This window comes from Mobula birostris, chromosome 26 (assembly GCF_030028105.1).
Source record: "Mobula birostris isolate sMobBir1 chromosome 26, sMobBir1.hap1, whole genome shotgun sequence".
Lineage (NCBI taxonomy): Eukaryota > Metazoa > Chordata > Chondrichthyes > Myliobatiformes > Myliobatidae > Mobula > Mobula birostris.
Genome location: NC_092395.1, coordinates 916,922 through 933,192, shown reverse-complemented (window position 1 = coordinate 933,192; position 16,271 = coordinate 916,922). Strand labels below are relative to the sequence as shown.

Genomic DNA, 16,271 nt, shown 5'->3' with positions numbered 1-16,271 from the left:
TAGCACAGAGTCTGGCCCTGTGGCTCAGAAGGGTAGGGAAAGGAAGATGGCAGCAGTGATAGGGGACTCGACAGTTAGGGGGTCAATCAGGCAATTCTGTGGATGCAGGAAAGAAACACAGATGGTAGTTTCCCTCCCGGGTGCCAGCATCTGGGATGTTTCTAATCGCGTCCACGATATCCTGAAGTGGGAAGGTGAACAGCCAGAGGTCATGGTACATATTGGTACCAATAACATAGGTAGGAAAAGGGAGGAGGTCCTGAAAACAGACTACAGGGAGTTAGGAAGGAAGCTGAAAGCAGGACCACAAAGGTAGTCATCTCGGGATTACTGCCTGTGCCATGTGACAGTGAATATAGGAATAGAATGAGGTGGAGGATAAATGCGTGGCTGAGGGATTGGAGCAGGGCGCAGGGATTCAGATTTCTGGATCACTGGGACCTCTTTTGGGGCCGGTGTGACCTGTACAAAAAGGATGGGTTGCACTTGAATCTGAAGGGGACCAATATCCTGGCAGGGAGGTTTGCTAAGGGTATTGGGGAGAGTTAAACTAGAATTGCTGGGGGTGGGAACTGAACTGAAGAGACGGAGGAAGGGGCAGTTGGCTTACAAATAGAGGAAGCTTGAAGACAGTGTGAGAGGGAGGATAGGTAGGTGATAGAGAAGGGACGCGCTCAGATCGATGGTTTGAGATGTGTCTATTTTAATGCAAGAAGCATCATGAACAAAGTGGATGAGCTTAGAGCGTGGATCAGTCCTTGGAGCTATGATGTTGTGGCCATTACAGAGACCTGGATGGCTCAGGGGCAGGAATGGTTACTTTGAGTGCCAGGCTTTAGGTGTTTCAGAAGGGACAGGCAGGGAGGCAAAAGAGGTGGGGGCGTGACACTGCTGATCAGAGATGATGTCACGGCTGCAGAAAAGGAGGAGGTCATGGAGGGATTGTCTACTGAGTCTCTGTGGGTGGAAGTTAGAAACAGGAAGTGGTCAATAACTCCACTGGCTGTTTTTTATAGACCACCCAATAGTAACAGGGACAGGGTTGTCATGGTGCAAGATTTTAATTTCCCAAATATTGATTTGCATCTCCATAGAGCAAGGGGTTTAGATGGGGTGGAGTTTGTTAGGTGTGCTCAGGAAGGTTTCCTGACACAATATAACCCTACCAGAGGAGAGGCTGTACCTGATCAAGTGTCAGACCTCTCAGTGGGACAGCATTTTGGAGATAGTGATCACAATTCTATCTCCTTTACCATAGCATTGGAGAGGGATAGGAACAGACAAGTTAGAAAGTGTTTAATTGGAGGAAGGGGAAATATGAAGCTAACAGGCAGGAACTTGGGAGCATAAACTGGGAACAGATGTTTTCAGGGAAATGTATGGCAGAGATGTGGCAAATATTCAAGGATATTTGTGTGGGGTTCTGCATAGGTACGTTCCAATGAGACAGGGGATGGATGGGAGGGTAAAGGAACCGTGGTGTACAAAGGCTGTTGAAAATCTAGTCAAGAAGAAAGGAAAAGCATATGAAAGGTTCAAAAAATTTGGTAATGATAGAGACCTAGAAGATTATAAGGCGAACAGGAAGGATCTTAAAAATGAAATTAGGAGAGCCAGAGAGGGCCATGAGAAGTCCTTGGTGAGCAGGATTATGGGAAAACCCCAAGGCATTCTACAAGTACGTGAAGAGCAAGAGGATAATACATGAGAAAATAGGACCAATCAAGTGTGACAGTGGGAAAGTGTGTATGCAACCAGAGGAGACAGCAGAGATACTTAATGAATACCTTGCTTCAGTATTCACTACGGAAAAGGATCTTGGTGATCGTAGAGATGACTTACAGCGGATTGAAAAGCTTGAGCATGTAGATATTAAGAAAGAGGATGTGCTGGAGCTTTTGGAAAGCATCAGGTTGATTAAGTCACCGGGACCGGATGGGATGTACCCAAAGCTACTGTGGGAGACTAGGGAGGAGATTGCTGAGCCTCTGGCAATGATCTTTGCATCATCAATGGGGACGGGAGAGGTACCGGAGGATTGGAGGGTTGCAGATGTCGTTCCCTTATTCAAGAAAGGGAGTAGAGATAGCCCAGGAAATTATAGACCAGTGAGTCTTACTTCAGTGGTTGGTAAGTTTATGGAAAAGAGCCTGAGAGGCAGGATTTATGAACATTTGGACAGGAATAATAAAATTAGGAATAGTCAGCAGAGTTTTGTCAAATGCAGGTCGCACCTTACGAGCCTGACTGAATTATTTGAGGATGTGACTAAACACATTGATGAAGGTAGAGCAGTAGATGTAGTGTATATGGATTTCAGCAAGGCATTTGATAACGTACTCCATGCAAGGCTTATTGAGAAAGTAAGGACGCATGGGATTCAAAGGGTCCTTATTTTGTCCATCCAGAGTTGGCTTGCTCACAGAAGGCAAAGAGTGGTTATATTCTGCATGAAGGTCGGTGACCAGTGGTGTGCCTCAGGGATCTGTTCTGGGACCCCCTTCGCTTTGTGATTTTTATAAATGATCTGGATGAGGAAGTGGAGGGATGAGTTAGTAAATTTGCTGATGACACAAAGGTTGGGGGTGTTGTGGATAGTGTGGAGAGCTGTCAGAGTTTACAGCGGAACATCAATAGGATGCAAAATTGGGCTGAGAAGTGGCAGATAGAGTTCAACCCAGACAAGTGTGAAGTGGTTCATTTTGGTAGGTCAAATATGGTGACAGAATATAGTATTAATGGTAAGACTCTTGGCAGTATGGAGGATCAGAAGGATCTTGGGGTCCGAGTCCACAGGATACTCAAAGCTGCTGTGCAGACTGACTCTGTGGTTAAGAAGGCATACAGTGCATTGGCTTTCATCAGCCGTGGGATTGAGTTCAAGAGCCGAGAGGTAATGTTACAACTTTATAGGACCCTGGTCAGACCCCAGTTGGAGTACTGTGCTCAGTCTGGTCACAGGAAGGATGTGGAAACTATAGAAAGGGCGCAGAGGAGATTTACAAGGATGTTGCCAGGATTGGGGAGCATGACTTATGAGAATAGGTTGAGTGAACTTGGCCTTTTCCCCTTGGATTGGTGGAGGATGAGAGGTGACCTGATAGAGGTGTATAAGATGCTGAGAGGCATTGATTGTGTAGAGAATCAGAGGCTTTTTTCCAGGGCTGAGACGGCTAACATGAGAGGGCACAGTTTTAAGGTGCTTGAAAGTAGGTACAGAGATGTCAGCTGTAAGTTTTTTTACACAGAGAGTGGTGAGTGCGTGGAATGGGCTGCCGGCAACGGTGGTGGAGCCAGATATGGTAGGGTCTTTTAAGAGACTCCTGGACAGGTACATGGAGCTTAGAAAACTAGAGAGCTATGGGCAACCTGAGGTAATTTTTAAGTACGTACAAGTTCCGCACAGCTTTGTGTGCCGAAGGGCCTGTTTTGTGCTGTAGGTTTTCTATGTTTCACCCTATCCATCCCTTCTCTCCAACTTGGAATGGCCTTTTCATCTCTCCAGGATCTGACAATGGGTTTCAACTTGAAATGTCTCATTTTTCATCATTGCTGTCTAACCTGCTGTGCATTTCCAGCATTTTCTGTTTTTATTTTAGATTTCAGTATACCTACAGCTTATTTTTACTTTATTTACTTTCAAAAGCCGTATTTGTAGTCGAGTTGTGCTCTCCTTGCCCTGAGGGTGTTTGAAAGGACAGTGCAGAAGGAGCTTCTCTCTGTTCCCACCCCGGGCTGACTCGATTTGAGGAGTGTGTGATGTTCATTCTCCCTGTTGCATCCACCTTCTCATCTCATTAACCGTTCAGTAACACCCCCTGTCCTTGCTTCCACTTCTTTTTCTCACCTCTGGTTTCCCCTTTAATTTCCTGACTCCATGTTTCCATTGGAATCTGCTTGTTTAAATATATCACATTGTAACTCCACCGTCCTTACATGGTAGCACTGTAGCACCCAGCTCCCCAAAAAACGTCTGTGTCACCTCTCTTTGCATTCACCCTCTTCTGTATTTTAAACAAAGCCCCGTATTTCTGTGCTGTCTTTCACATCTCAGCAATTTCCAAACGCGTCGCCAGCTAGGAAGTAGATTTTTTGGAAGTATTATTGCTGCTCTGATCAGGGTGATTTGGAGGCAGCACAGTAGCATAGTAGTTGACGCAACACTTCATAGCACCAGAGACCGGGTTCAGCTCCTGCCGCTGACTGTAAGGAGGTTGTATGTTCTCTCTGTGACCGTGTGGGTTTTTTCCGGGTACTCCAGTTTCTTCCCACAGTCCAAAGACACACAGCCTAGGGTTAGTAAGTCATGGGCATACTACGTTGATGATAATTGTGGCCTGCCCATGGCACATACTCTGATTGTGTTGGTCGTTGGTGCAAATGTCGTATTTCATTGCACGTTTCAATGTCTTGATATGCATGTAAGAAATAAATTTAATCATTAAAATGTCCACCGCAGATTCCCACAAACAAGTGTATTGTAAGTGATCACATCATGCATTTAACCATGGTCTAGGGTTTATGTGTTACCCAGAACGGCAGAAGGCACTCACCTGCTCTTCCCTCAGAGAGCGGCCGTGGGGTCAGTTCCTTCCAACAGAGGGACAGACAGGACCTCCGCGTGGCTTGTGGGTGGCGCTGCTGTCGGGAGTGACTACTCTTCCATCAGAGGGATCCTGTAGTGAAGGCTGAGCAGAGGAATGACATGTCAAAGGCTGGCCAGAACGTCTCAGGTCCACCCACTGCTCCCAGCAGCAACAAACACTCCAGGGCCGGGGCTGTGTGAGGCTCACGGAAGTAAACTCCTGCCAAGTTTTATAAATAACTGACGGCAAATAAATAAAATGCTGGAGGTATCAGAAATAGAACAGAAAATGCTGCAGGACCTTGGTAAAACAATGCAGCCACCAGAGTCCTGATGAGTAGCTCCCAGGGGTCCGAGACTGAGGCTGCTTCTATAGAAAGCTAGACTATCAGCTGAATACCAGTGACCGGGCTGGAGAACCTCGCTGAGAGAGTCTGGGCGTTGAGCCCAGGTCACTTATGCCTTCAGCCAATAGTCTGAGCAGCTTTGTGAGAGCTTTGCAAGTCACCAAGCTGATAAAATGCAGTTCACAACACGACTTATATCTTAATAATAATAACTTATTCATAGAGCACTTTCCATACACTCGATGCAGTTCAAAGTGCTTTACAATGGGATAAAGTGCAAACATGAAAATAAAACTAAAAATAAACATGAAAATAAGAGAAAAAGATGTCAGTTAAAAGCAAAGTTAAAAGAATAGGTGTTGGGAAGTGTCAGTTGGGTCTGTATCCCCATAGTTTTAGATATCGAATTCCACAGTTTAGGAGCGTAGTTCAAAAAAACTGACCTGCCAATTGTCTTCTGAGGGAGAATTTTTAAATTAAGAGACCGGCAGGAGAAGACCTGAGAGCTCGAGCAAGATTATAAACCAAAAGTGATTCTATGATGTACTTGGGTCCCAGACCATTAATCTTTTCACAACAGTTCTATTGTTAGCATTCTCAAGTATTTCTCCTGGAATTTAATATTGATCCCCAAAAGGAGAGGCAGTAACGTACAAACTGGGAACAGGAGTAGGTCATTCTGCCCCTCCAGATCGTCCCAACGATTCAATGTGGTCGTGGCTGAATCAACTGCAGCACCAATTTCTCAATGACCTCCCACAACTTTCAATCCCTTTCTCATCGCATATCGAATTCACTCCATCCTACATATATTCAAACATTGCTTCTGAGAACGAGAGTTCCTGAGACCCACGGCCCTTGGAGGAAAAAAATTGTTCTTCTCTTACATGGCAAGTTCACATTCTGGACGATGTTCTGAGTTTCAATTTCCACAGTGAGGGAAGAGTATCCTCTCCATTTTCAGCCCTGCTGAGGACACATCAAGATCTCCCTGTTCCAAACTTCCTGGGCCTGTACTAGTTGAAGTTTAGAAGAATGAGAGGGGATCTCATTGAAACCTGTGAATGTTGAAAGGCCTAGATAGAGTGGACGTGGAGAGGATGTTTCCTATAGTGGGGAAATGTAGGACCAGAGGGCACAGCCTCAGAATAGAGGGATGTCCCTGTACAGTGGAGATGAGGAGTAATTTCTTTAGCCAGAGGGTAGTGAACCTGTGGAACTCATTGCCACAGATGTTGTGGAGGCCAAGTCATTGGGCATATTTAAAGCGGAAGTTGGTTGATTCATGATCAGTCATGATGTCACAGGTTACGGAGAGAAGGCAGGAGAATGAAGTTGAGAGGGATAATAAATCAGCCATGATGGAATGGCAGAGCAGACTCAATGGGCTGAATGGTCTGCTCTATGTTATAGTCACGCTTGTGCCAGTGGGTATGAGCCTGTTCAACTCTCAATCTAATTCACCTTCCTAAACCGTTCCCAATGTCTGGTGAGTTGGCTTGTGGCAGAACAGGATTGGTTGTCCTCAGGGTGTCAGGAGTCAAACTGGAACGGTGGAAACTCAAGGGCCTGTGATCTGCATATCGCTCACTGACGATGAAACATGTGGCTTTTTAGAGAAGGCTTTTAACTGCTCTGCAGAGGTTCAGCAGTGATTAGCATTCATGAGTTTAAAAACTGTGAGTTCTGGTCCCACTCCTCAGAATGCAATCTGCACCTTGGCCAACACGCCCTATGCAGTACCAGGGGAATGCCACCTTGGCCAACACACCCTATCCAGTACCATGGGAGTGCCACCTTGGCCAACATACCCTATACAGTACCAGGGGGAGTGCCACCTTGGCCAACACGTCCTATGCAGTACCAGGGGAGTGCCACCTTGGCCAACATGCCCTATACAATCCCAGGGGAATGCCACCTTGGCCAACATGCCCTATGCAGTACCAGGGGAATGCCACCTTGGCCAACACGCCCTATGCAATACCAGGGGAGTGCCACCTTGGCCAACATGCCCCATGCAGTAGCAGGGGAGGGCCACACTTCCAGAGGTGCTGCTGTTCAGAACAGACGCACCCTCAGATAGACAGCATGGCAGGGCATCACTCGTTTGCTCTGCATCTTGGTATGTATTCACTCCCTCAGGAACAGGTTGTTGAGTATGGGAGTGCAGTGTGGGTGTACAGTCTGCAGAGTTTCCTACACTGCCACAGTCACAGAGTGAAAGTTGCTATGTTCTTGGGAGAAGGCAGGAAAATTGGGTTGAGAGGGAAAGTAAGTCAGCCATGATGGAATGGCGGAGCAGACGGGTCGAAAGGCTGAATTCTGCTCCAGAGCTTAATGAATTATTGTGCTCTGAGATTGTACTGTCAGGCAAGTCCGCTCTGTGGGTGGAAGCCCTCTGCATCAGAAGACGAGGGTTTGTCAGTGAGTGACATTTCCTATCACAGGGGTGGGAATTGTGAGGTGATGCTGCATCTCTACAAAGCTCCGGTTACACCACACGGAGTATTGTGTTCAGTTCCGGTGTCCTCACTGTAGGACGGACGTGCGAGCTTTAAAGACGGTGTAGCAGAGATTCACCAGGATGCTGTCTGGGTTAGAGAGCATGTCTTATGAGAGTAGGCTGAGTGGGCTAGGGCTCTTTTCTTTGGAGAGGAGGAGGATGAGGGGTGTCTTGATAGAGCTGTGTAAGGTAACAAGAGGCACAGATGGAGTGGACAGCCAGAGACCTTTCCCTAGGGCAGCAATAACTAATACGTCGGGACATAATTTTAAAGTGATTGGAGGAAAGTATAGGGTGAAGTCAGAGGTGGGTATTGTTTTCAAACACAGAAAGTGGTGGGTCTGTGGAACACCCTGCCAGAGGCAGATACCTTAGGGACATCTCCCTGAAGAATCTTAGGTAGGGACATGGATGTTAGAGTAACAGAGGGTTATGTAGAAGGGTTAGGTTGATCGTGGAGTGGGTAAAAGGGTCAACTCAACTTAGGGGCCGAAGGGCCTGTACTGTTTAACAAAGACAGAGTGATTATTGGCTTGAGGTTAGCACCATCACCACAGAGTTTCCCATCACCGCTCCACACATCTCAATGAGTGCAGTCTCACAACATCACTATCAGGCTTTTATCACTGACGTGTGGACAGTGGTACATTGCAAAGACAAAAATCTACAAAAATACGAAAATTGTGCCAAAAAGAGAGTAATGAGACAGCATTCATGGACCATTCCGAAACGCAATGACTGGAGAAAAAAGCGGTTCTTGTATTGTTCAGTGTGGCACATTCATTCAGCTGGGGAAGGACCTAACAAACATTTTCCAAATGATCGAAGTGTTTGGCCACATGGTCAGAACGAAGCAAAGCAGAAAAGGGGGCTGCCAACTGGAGTGAAGAGAGTTTCACCATCATGCATTGGAGAGTATCAGTACAAGGAGAATTTGGACAGAGTTGAATTGTTTTCTCTGGAGTGTCGGAGGCTGAGGGGAAATCTGACAGAATTTTATAAAAGTATGAGACCCATAGGTGGACAGTCAGAGTGGAAATGTCAGATGCTAGAGGGTTTGTACTAAAGGTGAGAGAAGGAAAGTCTAAAGAAGATTGACGAGGCAAGTTTTGTAAAATCAGAGAGTAGTGGGTGCTTGGCCCACGTGGCCAGTAGAGATGGTGGAAACAGACACAGTAGAGATATTCAAGAGACAGTTGGACAGGCATCAGCCCATAGGCAGGGAGATGGGATTAGTGTGGATGGGCCATAGGGTCTATAATGTTCTGAGTCCTGTGTTCGCTTACCAATAAATCCAGTCTGAAACACCCTTCTACATGGAATGGGGTGGGAGGAGGATGTGGAACTCATTGCCAAGGAGAAACGTCAGGGAGATGCTGGAGGAAGAGGAGGAGGAATAAATAGATTGTGAACTCTGAGGGGGCAGAGACGGTCGGGAAGAGGCTGATGGGAAGCTGAGACAACAGCATGAAGCCGGGCCGAACGATCTTTATTTCAACATAACAGATTCTGTGAACAGAAAAGTCACAATGAAATGAAGCATCACTAGTAAATGGTCGAAGAGTGTGGGTTGTGAGAGATGTTGATGCAGGAGCAGTTCATGAACGTGCAGCAGTGCAGACGTGGGGGAGACAAATTTCAGACAAACCTCAAGCCTTCATGTTCTGACATGAAGGTCATTCATGCTGCTAAATATAAATTTCTTTGCTCTGTTATTGCAGTCAAATGAGCTTGATATTGCTGAAACCAGGAGTTATGTTGCGCTGTGTCTGGAGCTCCAGCCTTTGATCATTCCCAGGGGCTTGGCGGCTTGGAAGGGTGTTGTGGCCCAGCCCTGGTCAACGGGCAGACACTTCAGAACCCTCCTGGGATTTGGAGGAAGGCAAAACAGACACGAAACAGGCAGATTAAAAGACTGGGTCAGCTCAAAGTTAGTGACTGCTCTCTGGGCACCTGTCGCACCTGACAGGAGTCATCTCCCAAACTAACACACACACAGAATGCTGGAGGAACTCACAATGCCAGGCATGTTTCAGACCAGGACTGCAGATTCCAAATATCTGCAGAAGCTCTTGTGATTTGTCTCCAAACTTCTGGGTTTGGCCTAGAGTCTCCAGAAACAAACAGCTAATTTCCTCAACTTGGCAGCAACTCCAGAGAAACATTGTACTGTGATTGGGAAAGGACAATCTGATACAGGGCAGGAGCTTGCGGAGATTTGGTATGTCACCAAACAGATTAGCCAGCTCCAGCATGAGCACTTGCCTCCCCAGCATCGAGGACATTTTGAAAAGGTGATGCCTCAAAAAGATGGCATCCATCACCCAGAATATGCCATCTTCTCATTGCTACTATCAGGGAGGAGGTACAGGAACCTGAAAACACACAGTCAGTGATTCAGAAACAGCTTCTTCCCCTGGGCCATCAGATTTCTGAATGAACATTGAACCCATGAACCTTACCTCACTACTTTTTCTCATCTTGCACTACCTATTTAATGTAACATACATACATAAACAACAAATTTCATGACATTGCCAGTGATATTAATTCTGATGGCTTTCAACCCATCGTGCCGATGCTAGCTCATTGAACATACTCCAATTTTTCCCTGTTCTGTGCTTCCTAGACAAATTTGGTCCCTTTGAGCAGTTCTCTGGTTACAATTGGTAAAGGATGGTTGAATCAATCTTCCCTGTCACCAGGCAGGACACTCCAGACAAAACAACACCAGCCTTTTCACTCAACCCGGAGATACATGGGATTCTTCTGATGCTGAAAACCTGCAGCAACCAGATTTTTTTTGGTAGCTGTATGCTTTTCTGCTGTCGGAATTACGTGATGTGTGCTGTGTGTGACAGCTGGTACAGTGTTTTACACCTTGGCCCAGGAGGAACACGGCTTCATTTGGCTGTATTCCTGGGAGCGGCTGAATGACCGGTAAACTTGAACTTGAAGAACACACCTAAAGTACTGGAGGAACTCAGCAGGTCAGGCAGCATCTATAGATGGAAATGAACATTCAGTGCTTCAGAGTGAAGGGTCTTGGCCCAAATTCTCAACGGTTTATTCCTTTCCATGGATGCTGCCCGAGCTGCTGAGCTCCCCAGCATTGTGTGTGTGTGCTGCTCTCACTCGGTGTGTCTTCTCTGGAGTCAGGAGGCTGAAGAGTGGCCTCGTGGAGGTTTATAAAATCATGAGGGTGCAGATAAGGTGGATAGTGACCAAGAACTGGAGAGGTTAAACCCAGAGGGCACAAGTTAAAGGTCAGAGGGCAAGATTCATAAAGGAACCTGAGCAGCAAATTTTTCTCCGCAGAGGGGGGTGGGTACATGGACAAGCTGCCTGGGGAAGTGCTTGCGACAGGTAGAATGACAATACTTGGAAGACACTAGGACAGGTACTTGGAGAGGAAAGTTAGAGGGATGAGGGCCAAATGTGGGACCACCTCAGACCGACACCTTGGTGATTGGGCCAAGGGGCCTGTTCCTGTCCCCCCTCTCTCTCTCTCTTCAACTCTAGAATTTCTTCTGATATCTTTGTTAGTCTTTCAGGTCAGGGTGGAGGGAGCAATTTTGACTGGTGGGGGGCGGGATATGGGAGAGGTTACAGCAGCCCCAGGAACAGATCGCACTGCAGTCAGCAACGTTACAGCTCCTGGCTGCCACCCATCTCTCAGTTGACAAAAAACTGCAGGGCAACCCAAGTATCTTGCCTGGGATTTCCTGTGGGATTGTCCAGTCAGAGGGACAGCAGCCTGGAGCTCTAAACAAAATCCCGCCTATTCCCTGGTGGGTGGTGGCAGGGGCAGAGGTCAAGAGGCCCCTGGAATCTTCCCCTAGCTAAATTTAGGGCTTCTGCAACTGAACATACCTTACTATGAAAGGGCAAAACTACAGTCGAGTGAGGAACGAACATCTGCTGCCAACTGTGTGTTACCAGCCTGAGTCAGGGAGAGATCAGGAGCAGGAACCATTCATCTCTCTCACATACAGGCAATTTAAATGGTTCAGCATGGACAGATGGACTGAAGGGCTGTTTCTGTGCTGTACTTGCTACAACTGTACATGTCTGTCTCCCAGCCTCTGACACCATCTTGCCCACATCTGAGAGGATTCCCAAGATCCGACGATCCCAATTTGCAATGACTCTGGCACCCTCCAGCCCTGAGGCAAGCTTTTCTCACCCTTCACCACCTTCCCTTCCTGATTTCACGTCGAACTAACCCAACATTCCTCCGGGCCCTTGTCTCCACGTCTGTCCACATTCATGAGCTCTCCACTCCGCACCCCCCCCACCCCCCAACAGATGAGATGTCAACTGTGGGTGGCGAGCCCCACCTGCACCAATGTAAATTTACACTCCTCAATCATGTCCACTCACAGCTTCCTCCACGCCAACACAGACCCAGCCACTCACAGTCACGGAGTCACAGACGATAGAAACAGGCTCTTTGGTTTATCTATGTAAATTTATTTATTGATTGAGCTGCAGCTCAGAACAGGCCCTGCTGGTACTTTGAGCCGCGCTGCCCAGTAATCCCCCGATTTAACCCTCGCCTAACCACGGGACAATTTACAATGACCAATTCACCTACCAGCCAGTACATCTTTGGATTGTGGGAGGAAACTGGAGCACCTGGAGGAAATCCACACGCTCACGGGGAGAACGTACAAACTCCTTACAGCTAGCGGCAGGAATTGAACCTGTCTTGCTGGTAATGTACAGCACTGTGCTGGCCACCACGCTACTGTGTCGTCCCACCCGCCTCTTCCCTCTGTGCTCCGATCATTCAGCTACCTGTCCAGGTGTCTCTTCAATGTTGTTACTGTTTCTGCCTCCTCTGGCAGTTCATTCCAGACACCAACTACCTGATCAGTGAGAAAAATCTAACCCTCAGATCCCTTTTAAACCTCCCCCCTCTTATCTCAACCTTTACCATCTAGTTTTAGACATCACAACTATGGGGAATAAACTCCATCTTGATCATGTGACCTCTGCCCACTTCACTTCAGGGAAAACGGTCCCAACGTATCTAGAGATGAGAAAATCCAAGCAACACACACAAAATGCTGGAGGAATTCAGCAGGCCAGGCAGCATCAATGGAAAAAAAGTACAGTCGATGTTTTGGGCCAATAGCCTTCATCGGAATTCCTATCCAGGCTCTCTGTAGACTACAAGTCTTCTGTGGAACACAGAACACTACAGCACAGTACAGGCCTTTAGCCCATGATGTGTCAAACCTTTAACCTACTGAGATCAATCTAACCGTTCCCTTCCACATAACCCTCCATTTTTCCACATAACCCTCCATTTTTCTATCATCCATGTGCCTATCTGAGAGTTTCTAAAATATCCCCAATATATCGGCCCCTACCACTTCCCCTGGCAGCTCATTCCACACCTACCACACACTCTGTAAAAAAAAAACTTACCTCTGACATCCCCCCACCCGCACTTACCTCTAAACACCTTAAAATTATGCCCGCACATATTCACCATTGCCATCCTGAGAAAAAGTCTCTCTCTGTCCACTCAATAATTTTATACACCTCTATACTGCTCATCCTCGCTCTCCTTAGCTCACTCAACCTATCTTGATAAAACATGTTCTCTAGTCCAGGCAACAGCTTGGTAAATCTCCTCTGCACCCTTTCTAAAACTTCCACATTCTTCCTACAATGAGGCGATCAGAACAAAACACAATGCCCCCAGTACCAGCAATGTTCCTAAGAACCTTCCATCTGCCACCTCGAGCATGATCACATCTTTCCGATAGCATGGGACCAGAGCTGCACTCAACACTCCATGACCAGCCTCTCTAGCATCTTGTAAAAATTTAAAACACAGGAGGTCCTGCAGGTGCTGCAAATCCGGTCACCAAAAGGCTGGAGGAATCTGTGGATGGGAAGAGCCAATGTTTTGGGCTGAGACCCTTCATCAGGACTGGGTGCTGGGGGGGTGGTCTCAGCCCAAATGTCAGCACTTTATTCGTCTTCATAAATGCTGTCTGGCCCGCTGAGTTTCTCAAGCATTTTGTGTATGTTGCTCTTGCACAACTGAAAGACAAGATTCTAATTTTATGCTCTCAACACTGAACCATTGCACTGAACCCCCGTGAAGCTGCAATACCTCTCAGGCCCTATCAAACCTCCCTGCAGCGCGCAGCAATTTTGTCCGTCAGAGGGTGGTGGGTTCCTGCAGGTCAGCTCCAGGCCGGTTCTTCTGCCAAGCCGATGCCAGGTGGACCACAAGGAAATAACTGATGGGATATACTCTATGTACCGGAAAAATGTATCTCCAACAGCACTGAATCACAGCAGCACGCAGAACCACGCTGGCATATGTCATGAATATGTTGGTCTGTGGCAACTGCACATTACAATACATAATAAAAACTACAAGAAATATATATATGAAAGTTAAATTAAATAAGTAGCCCAAAAAAAGTGGTGAGGTAGTGTTCATGGGTTCATGGTCCATTCAGAAATCTGCTGTCAGAGGGGAAGAAGCTGTCCCTGAACAGTGAGTGTGTGTCCTCAGGCTCGAGTGCCTCCTTCTTGACGGTAGCAATGGGAAGCTGGCATGTCCTGGGTGATGGATGCCGTACTTTCAAGGCATCGCCTTTTAAAGATGTTCTCTGTGCTGTGGAGGCCAGTGCCCATAATGGAGCTGGCTGAGTTTACAACTTTCTGCAGCTTTTTTCAATCCTGTACAGCGGCCCCTCCACATCAGGCAGTGATGCAACCAGTTAGAATACTCTCCTCAATATATCTGTAGGAATTTGTTAGCGTCTACAAAACCCCCGCAGTTCCTCACTCAGGCTACTCCGACAGGACCTCCCAGACCCCCATTGGGCTACAGGCATGCAGGTTCTCCTCCAGCTGTACACCAACCTGACCTGGAGATATATCACCTGTCCACTGTGTGAGTCTGCAGGTACCCTGCCCAGCAGCACAGAGGGAGCCTCCTCAATACACAGGGCAGTGGGCAGCTCCATCATCTACCAGGGACAGCCAGGAGTGGAGCACAGATACAAGAGATCCTGTGAATGCTGGAAACCCCGAGCAACACACAAAAATGCCGGGGGAACTCAGCAGGTCAGGTAGCATTTATGGAAATGAATAAACAGCAGACGTTTCAGACCAAGACCCTTCATAAGGACTGAAAAGGATGGGGAAAGAAGCCAGAATAACAGAGTAGGTGAGGGGAAGGAGGACAAGCTAGAAGCTGATAGGTGGAAAAGTTAAAGGGAGGAATCTGATCGGAGAGGAGAGTGGATCATGGGAGAAAGGGAAGGAGGAGGGGCATCAGAGAGGTGATAGGCAGGTGAGGAAGAGGTAAGAGGCCAGAGTGGGGAATAGGAGAGAGAAGGGGGAGGAGAAAGATACCAGAAATTGGAGAAATTGATGTTCATGCATCAGGATTTGTGCATCTTGAATAAATAAGTTCAAAAAGCTTCCCAATACTGTACTTGTAACATCTCTGAACGCTCTCCTGCCTTCCCTGGTTGATTGTAGTTATACTTAGCCTCTGTCTGTGATCTGGACTTTTGAAAGGAAGCACACAGTTCTACTCCCACGACCCCTCTCACCCTGTCTGTCAGTGTCCGGGCAGTTACACTCTTGACGAAGGCATTCTCTCCACCTCCAATGCAAAGGCAGCTATTCCTCATATAGACATCAGCAAGATGCCATCGGATGTGCTCGTAAGGGAAGCGTGGCCAGAGCTCCCCTCCCCTCCCCTCCCCTCCACTACATCTCCAAGGGAATGACATTCTGCTCGGGTTTTATGGGCAACGTCCGCAGTGAGCAGGTTCAGGCACAGTCGGATGGACTGAGCTTCCCACAGACCCTGGGAACAGAAGGAACTAACACTGGCCAAATTCTTCAACATTCCTTTCCCAGCCAGGGCAGCGTCTGTGATCACAGCTGACACACAAGTGAGAGTGTCGTCTATCTCTGAATCAGAATCAGAATCAGGTTTATTATCACCGACAGACCTCGGGAAATTTGTTGTTTTTCAGCAGCAGTACATTGCAAGCCATGGAAACTTGCCATGTTACAACAAGAACATATTAAAGTGCAAAAAAAGAACAAAACACTGAGGTAGTGTAGATGGATTCATTGTCCACTCAGAACTCTGATGGCATTGGGGGAAAAGTTGCTCTAAAACATTGTACAGTATGTGTGTTTTCAGTCTCTTGTACCTCCTCCTTCATGGTAGTAATGAAAAAGAGGGCAAGAGAGTCTTTTTCGTGAAGCACCATTTTTTGGCTATCTCCTTGAGGCTGGGGAGGCCAGTGTCCATGATGGAGCTGGCTGAGTTTACAGCCTTCGCAGCTTTTTCCAATCCTCTGCATTGGCCCCTCCATGTCAGATGGTAATGCAACCAGTTAGAATGCTCTGCACCATTGTCCCCCCAAGCTGCATGACTGCACAGTAACTGAAATGCTGCTGCGCAAATAGCCTTTGTTGCCACGCAGCTATTCGTTCTAAATATTCACAGTATGCGTATTACAAACAAAAATATTTTAAGTGCCGCACAGTTTTCAGGCCTTGAAAGTACTTCCTGCTCAGAACAACGGTTGTAGAAAGCATTAGAGGGGATGTTGCTATCCACAGTATCCTGTAGAAGCTTTCTACAGTGTTTGGTGTCATACCAAACACCAAATCTGGTTCACAGGCAAAGTTCTGGAGGTGAGCAGGTCACTCCTCCTGTTCACTACCTTGTGACCCCCGATCAGAATGGGACAGAGGAACCAGAAGAGGTCTTCTGGACCTCAAGCTCTCTGCCTTTTACCAGGGTTGTGGCTAATCTACTCCTGGTAATCTT

General features: G+C 47.2%; 1 protein-coding gene across 1 annotated transcript in view; it reads right to left on the bottom strand.

Moving 5' to 3' along the window:
* The window catches only part of mef2b (myocyte enhancer factor 2b), a 182,699-nt gene that overhangs the window by 113,295 nt on the left and 53,133 nt on the right, over nucleotides 1-16,271 (bottom strand). Inside the window, exon 2 of the mRNA XM_072244108.1 lies at nucleotides 4,554-4,688. The gene's annotated coding sequence lies outside the window, so the exon portion shown is untranslated. The remainder of the gene's footprint in view (nucleotides 1-4,553; nucleotides 4,689-16,271) is intronic.